Consider the following 8020-nt stretch of genomic DNA (forward strand, 5'->3'; position numbering starts at 1 on the left):
TTTGGTTCCACATCCATATGACTACTTTAAGGAAAACCTATGGTCCCCTAGTCATAGGTTTCCTTTCAATCAAGTCTATGGGAATATTATTGTTGACAAGGGCAAGATACTAAAAGAAATGAGATAATGATCCAAATGTAGAACTTTGCATGTAGCATCAATCAACTCCCTCTCTAGCTTTGATGATCTCAATTATGTTCTCATGGTCATGAATGTCTAGATGATAATGACATCGACTAGACTCATGAGGCATGTGTAGCAACTTGAGTTTTATAGCAACTACAAGGTGGGAGAAGTGTATGGCCTTCTTCTTCCACACATGTAGCACTCAAACTCAAGGTGTGGGGTGCTCTCATTGGCCTCTGTGCTCTATATGAAGTATCTAACACTAACAACGTTACTATGGCTCTCAAAGGTCTTGCCATGCCCATCAACAATATCCTCGTCTACAAGTGATTTTGCCCTGGTGTACCTTCGAAGGTAATGCTCTACTTCTTCACTATTATCACTCTCATCAGCAATAATAGCAAAGATGTTACTTGTAGCTAAATCATCTGTAAAAATACCGTAGTAAGTGAAGAATAACATGTCATCCAAGAGAATCTCCTACTCTTGCTCCTGCTCCTACTTCTATTGTGTTGTAAGGGAGGGATGATGAATCGGTCATAGTTGTTGCTCACTCCAACTTGGAACCCACTCAGAATCAACACAATGCCCCTTATGTCCCTCGAGAATAACATGAGTGTTCCCAAACTCAAAATACTATGAAGCTATTAGGTGTCTTTGACTATGTGACAATCTAAGATCTCAACACTAGCAATGGCACTACTAGCCACTCTCCAAAAATACAAAGATACCTCTCGAGCATCACATCAAGGAAATGAAGACTGTGCACTAGCCCCTATGTGCTCTATTCACCACTCAACCACATGCTACACATCACAGAGTCAAACACTGTCATGTTGAAGCTCATATTGTCTAAGGGCACATTTCACACATGCACCTGCACCATCGTGCTCTTTCTTCCCATGCCTAGTCTTAAAGAAGTTCCAAAGAATAGGAACAATGTTAGCTCGATTCCAACACCAAATCCATAAAAATTGTTGGGCACTCTTAAATTGTGCCCCATACCCATCTAACCATATCCATCATTACATCACCATGAGGCAATGATGCCATGACATGCCATGTACAAAGAAACGTGGCATGAATAGATGTGGAATGCACAAACCAAGGCTTACAAGCCTTAAATGACATCTAACCAGTAACTATATCTGCATGAGAAAGTCAAAACATAAGATACAACTGGATCTGTGTTATCTCCAAAACACTCCATGCTCGTCTTACTACCAAAACCTCTACCACAATGCTCTCCAAAACTTAGATGAGGCATGCAAGTGTTCATCCCAAAATCTCCCAAACAACTCTCTAATCTCTAGCACTAGCTAGCGCAAAGATCTAGGTGGTGCACAACCAAAGCTAGCCCATAGTGCCTCTTGATCAGCCTCCATCTCACCCCATATCTCAAAGTATGCCAAGGAATAAAGAGCAAACAAGAAGTGAAATGAATGTGCCAACAAGTAGCAATGATAGCATAGACGATAGTGTGCCAACAAGTAGCAAGTGCATCTCTCGTAGATCTCTTGATAAGTCTACAGTATGTTGTCCTCCGAAGGTTTTGTACCATATGTGATGTAGCCCTCCTCATCCGAGGGCTCAAAATCGAGGCAACCTACACACATTGTGCCATTGAAGTAAGTTGAATCATTTCCTCTAATATCTGAGATGAGACATCAAGCCCATGAAAATAACTCCTCTCAATATTGCTATTACATGATAATTAAGCACACAAATTGTAGTGGAATTAATCCTCTCAATCTATTAGGTGTTACAAATTGTAGTGGAATTAATCCTCTCAATCTATTAGGTGTTACAAATTGTAGTGGGATTAATCATGGCATTACATAATAATTAAACACACAAATTTAGGTGGGTTGAAGTACACCAAGAACTCCATGGCCAGAGAGAGAGAGAGAGAGAGAGAGAGAGAGAGTTGCATACCCAAGACACTCTTTTATTGGATTATGCACTTGTTACAATGAGAGGCTTCTTTTCTTAGAGAGCCCTTTAACCAACCACCTTCACATGTGGCACTCTTATCTCTCTAGATTTGCCACCACACACACCACAAATATGCATGCACCTTGGATGTGCATTTCCATGCACGCGCACACCCAAAAACTTGCATCGCGATTACATCTCTCAACACCCCCTCTTAATCAAGGTGTTCTAGTCTAACCTATCACATTGTGCCTTTTCAACACCCCCTCTTAATCAAGGTGTTCTAGTTTAACCTGTCACATTGTGCCTTTTCAACACCCCCTCTTAGTCTTTGCATATTCTAGCCCCTATACTCCCATCTTTCTAATGGGGCAACCTAGACTAGTGTCTCAGGCTCTTTCAATCTGGACTAGGTAACCTTGGTCATTGGCTTCCTATTGCTGCCAAATGGCTTCGACATCAACCCCTACCTCTTTACCGATTGGACTGAGCCTTTGACATCTACATACATAGTCCCATTCCTATATCATCAATGCAAATGGTGACTTTACAACATAAGGGATGATACACTTCTTGTTTATAGCACATTGGCTTAGGTATGGTTACCCATTTGCATGCATATGGCATCATTTTACAAATCTATTTTGACCAAAAGTCACGTAGAGCACAAATATGTGTGAACATAATTTGCAAATTTATATCTTTCACATAAAAAATGTGTGTGTAGGATAACTTTGAAACTGCTTTTTCACACTTAGAGATTTTCAAATGTGTGTGAAATGGACTTACAATAGTCAAATGACTTACTGCAGGTGAACAACCTTCAAAAATGAAGAAGTCCGTATGTAAACTACCCTTAAAATTTGTAACGTGAATCCCGCTGCACTCATCACGCATTAACTGCACATCTGTCTTCAATGGTCATGACTCATGCGCCAAATCTACACCAACTTCGCCCCATCTCTGCAAATTTCAAAATGATAACATTTCTTTCAACACAGCTCTGCCTACTACTCAGTAGGCGTATTCATTGTTGATTTCAAGACTCTCTAGTGCCAAATTTGGTTAGCTCTATAGCTGCTTGCACACCACTAGACTACAGTTTGGGCCCCCCATATGTCATCATCTTCCTTATGGTTTTCTACTACATTCATGGGGTAACCTTTATAGCTGCTTCATTTCTCTTCTTTGTACTAATGTCTACCTCAAGCTTCACTACTTCTTTGTTTTGGGTTGTAAGGAACTCCATCTTTCTCTTCTCTACAAACAGCACCATTGTGCCCTCATATTGCTTCCAGCCTTCTCTTTTTTGCATGCTCGGGCACTTGGGTCATGTTCTTCATCATCAGTTTCTGTTGTTTTTTGTCATGGATTGCGGAGGCTTCTCTCTACATGGCCTCTAGTACTCTGAATTTGCACTCTTTGCAAAACCCCATCATGCAGTTACGTGCCCTCTACTCTTGGCCTTTTGTTGTCTTTTGTTGCAGCTTCTCTAATCTAATTTCATGCACATTATACTGCTTGCATTCTCTCCATGTGTAAGCTTTGCTTTCTACAGCCTTGCCTCTTCTTCTCTTGTAAGCCCTTTTCTTACACTACTATGGTAACCATCTTGATGATAATGACCGCTTTTCATACTTGCATCCACTTTTGCAAGCTTCAATGAGAATCTCCTTTGTGCGTCTCATCAATTTCCATGGCAGCTTTTGTGACTTTGACAACAACACTTTTATCCTCCATGTTGCAAAATTTTCTCTATAACTTGCCCATTAGCACCTTCCTTGACGTAGATTCTACAAGCATCCTCCTTTGTGTGAATCTTTACTATAATAAAGTGCTAAGCCCACTCCCTACTCTAATACCATATTACAAAACTTGTAGTGGGATTAATCATTAAGCACACAAATTAAGATGGGTTGAACCACACTAGGAACTCCATGGCTTAGAGAGAGAGAGAGAGAGAGAGAGAGAGGCACAATCGAGACACTCTTCTATTGGTATCATTATCATGAGGCATGGGAGGAGGGATCGTTGAACCTCTTCTCAAGCTCAAGTCCATTACCGCTATTTCTGCTCGGGATCTTTTCTTCTTCTTTCCTCTATGAGAGCTTGCAGTGTTGCACTACCTGATCATTAATAACGTGAACAGGTGAGTGACGTTTCCTATCCATATACGTGAACTACGCCGGTGGGAACCCATGCTTAAATATAAGTACATGCAAAAAGATATAAATACTTTATATAATAAGATCTAATATTATTAAATTACTCCAATACTATTCAATAAGTGATATACTTAAACAAATTATTTAAAGCGTACAATAAACTATATTTTTAATTTCTATTGCAAAAAAGAATTGAGAATTGTATTTACTATTAGCTAAAGGTAGAGTGGGAGAACCAAAAGCACAATAAAAGAGAGCTAAATGGACTCCATTCATCAAATAAGCAAGTTGTGAGTTTCAAAATAAGCAAGTTGTGAGTTTCAAGGTGGGATCTTTATATTGAAAATAAAGGGATATAATTAATTTCTAAAAAGAAATAGTTATATAGCTTTCTTCTTTCCTAATTAATACAATAGTTTATTCAAAAAATAGATTATATAAAATAAGATTTCACTTAATTTGCTCATGTGTATTACATGAGTGTATTTTTAGGCCTTTTTAGTTTTGCGCTTGTTGCGGAGCATTGGAACACCTATAGGCTCTCACGGTTGTTAGTTCTTGAAAGTTATCAAGATCCTCAAATATTTCTAAAAGTTTTCTCCCAAAGCTTTACATGCATAGGATCATATCTTTGCCAAGATTGTGTTAATTAATACATACACATGTCAATAGCCATGAGTAAGTGCATGTTAAAGCTTGTGATGCAAACATTATTGGACTGTTAGACCCAAAACATTGTGCCATGTAATGTGGTTCCTTGGGGATGAAGAAGCTCGTAAGGGTGCAACTATAAGAAACTATCCATATAAACTCATTCAAAGGGTATTAGAAAAATCACTTTACTTAAATTTTAAGAGGTAATAAAATGACCCCTCTTTCTTAATAAACTAACTATAAGAAGCTATCCATATAAACTCATTCAAAGGGTATTAGAAAAATCACTTTACTTAAATTTTAAGAGGTAATAAAATGACCCCTCTTTCTTAATAAACTAATGGGTTTTTTTTCAAAGTGCCATAAAAAACCCCTCTTGTAAATGTAATCCTATAAATTTTTTCAAATGAAAATACCCCTCTTGGTGAACTCACATGATACACTTAACATTTTTAGAGATGTATCCACGAGAAGATGCTCCATACGTAATGGGGAAGGAAGAATGTGTGCACTCATGCGACTTAGATAATTATAGACAAGATGTGCACTCATTTTTGTGATAAAGCTCTAGTTCGTAGGAATGTGAACACTTGTGTGTGAATACCCTAGTGGTTGTAGGGCTTGACATAGAAAACACTTTGTTGTCTCATAAGTTTGTCTAAATTCTTGATAAGTTCGGAGATACATGCTATGGAAAAGTATTGTTTTTTGGGCGTTTAATAAAAAATGTCACTTTTCTAAAATCTAATCGCGCCAACTATTTTCACTATTGCTTTGTGTTTCCAACTAATTTTTGCAGGTCGCGTTAGAAAAGGATCACTAATTTTGGTGGAGCACTTTTTGGGTGGACGCTTTTCCAGGGAATGCTATTTTGAATGATGCTCTCTTTTTCGAAGGGCCCTATTTTATGAGGGGGCTTTTCTTGGAAAATGCCAAATTTGGGCATGCTCCAATTTCTTTAAATTAGAGGCTCCAAATGTCAAATGTGATTGTGATTGTGATTGAGATCCTGATTGTGATTGTGATTGCGATTGTGATTGAGAGTGAGATTGTGATTGTTCGAGAGTGTGATTGAGAACTCATGTACATGATGATCTCGGAGGTGGTTGGACGGTTGTGAGCTCACATACAATTGCATCTATCTTGTAATCTCTGATTCTAATAAAGATCTCCATTTCTCTTCTATTTCTCTTCTCTTCTATTCTCTTAAGCATCCCTAAAGTGCAATCGTGTGACAAGAAGGAGTACAAAAAACTTGTTGGCAAGGCTACTTAACCATCTTTCCATATTTGCTCATGCAAGTTAGGGTGGTGTATGTGTTAAGCAACCAATCAATTACCTCTTGAAGTCAATTTTCTGGGTTTGGATTGACATGGTATCCTAGAACACTTGGAGGGGAATCCCATATGCACTCCAAAATAGCTTATTTTGAGAGTTGTCAAGAGAGTGGATGGTAGACCCCATAGCTTTTCAATATTTAAGTCCTCGGCCAATGAATAACAGATGTAGTGAAATTGCCAAACATCCTTTGGACCTACTCGCTAAGGTTTTTGCATATCTTCAACCCCACATGGAGAGACCTTTTCATAGTGTGCAGTATCCTTCTCTTGCAAAGTTGCACCTATCAAAGCAATTGACCCTTCAAACTTAGGACTCACAGGGTTTTGCACTTGCGTGATTTTTCTATGTAAGGGGATATAAGGTGGGCATAGTTTGAGGATGAAGTCACACAACTTTGGTGCTCGAAGGGATCACTCATTAAATTTGTAAACGTATGACGTGAGTTCAATATAAGGGATTTTGACTCCTTGTTGTAAAAGAGACAAAGCTCAAAAATTTTCCTTAAGGCTAGAAACGATAATCCCTTCTCACAACATTAGGATAGGGTAGGGCTAACTTTGCCTCTGGCATGAGAAAGTGCTCTCAACTCCTTATTCTATGTTGACAAGCACATGGGACTACTAGGCGTAAGCCTTTCAAATAAAACAACCATGATCAGTACATGAATAATTGAATAAAGAACCAAAGAACATTCTAGAGTATCTTAGTCCTATTTTTAGTCACATGCAAGAGGAAATAGAACAAGAACAACAAGCCCATTTAAAATGGAAACAGCTTAATCTTGGAAATGAAAATGGATAAGAAACAGCTTCATGGAAATGACATGGTTATTTTCTGGATGCAAGCTATAAAAGGGAGTGCGAGTGCCATAGAGAAGCACAGAAGCAAAAATCAATGTTGTTGCACCATGTTCTCACAAATAGCACTCTAGCCCATCATTTGTTTGCTTGTCCTTAGTGTGCACATGACACTTGGGAGAAAGGAGAAAGGGGTGACTTTAGAAACTAAGTTTCTAATTTAGTAGGCCTCAAAACGGGGGTTCCTTGGTTAAGGGCTTCTACACAATAACTTATGTTTATGTTATTTGATCATTTCCCAATTCGCTCAACACATTGCCTTGAGGCTTCATTTCCATTGTTGTCATTCTACAAGCCATATGCATTACGTACATGTTGCATCATGTTTGGCCACATTGGGTAATAAGTACCGTCATGTCATCAATGCTACAAAATACATCATTATTTTTTATTTTGTGGATAACTTGAGATACGTGCAATACAAATTGACCTACTAGGGTACAACAAGTGCACCAAAGAATCGTGTGGGTAGCCTTTGAACGGAACCTCTTCCCCTATTCGGGCTTGTAATAAGAGATATTTTTTCAAAAGTTTACTTTTTGTCATAAAATTTATGTTTACACACACCATCTTGCAAATTTTTATATCATATTGGCAAAATTTATTGTTTGCAAAATGAATTGTTTTCTTAATGATTCTTTTTACATTAGGGGAATTTAAGGGTTTAGAAATAATCACAAAAATGGCCATCGTGGTGGTCAAATTTTAAAAGAACAACATCAAATTCCAATTAAAGGAGGTAAACATGAATTGATAAATATTATACATTGAAAAGAAATTTTAAAAGAAAAACATCAAATTCCAATTAAAAGAGCTAAACATGCATTAATAAATTTCATACATTGAATATAAAATTGCTATATCAATTCATGTAATGATTTGGTGTTTGGTACTTGGTCCCTTTAAAAGACACTATGAATGATGAGAAATTTTTTTTACCAT

The sequence above is a fragment of the Cibotium barometz genome, chromosome 26 (genome assembly GCF_041138505.1).
Source record: "Cibotium barometz isolate CiBa-2024 chromosome 26, ASM4113850v1, whole genome shotgun sequence".
Taxonomy (NCBI): domain Eukaryota; kingdom Viridiplantae; phylum Streptophyta; class Polypodiopsida; order Cyatheales; family Cibotiaceae; genus Cibotium; species Cibotium barometz.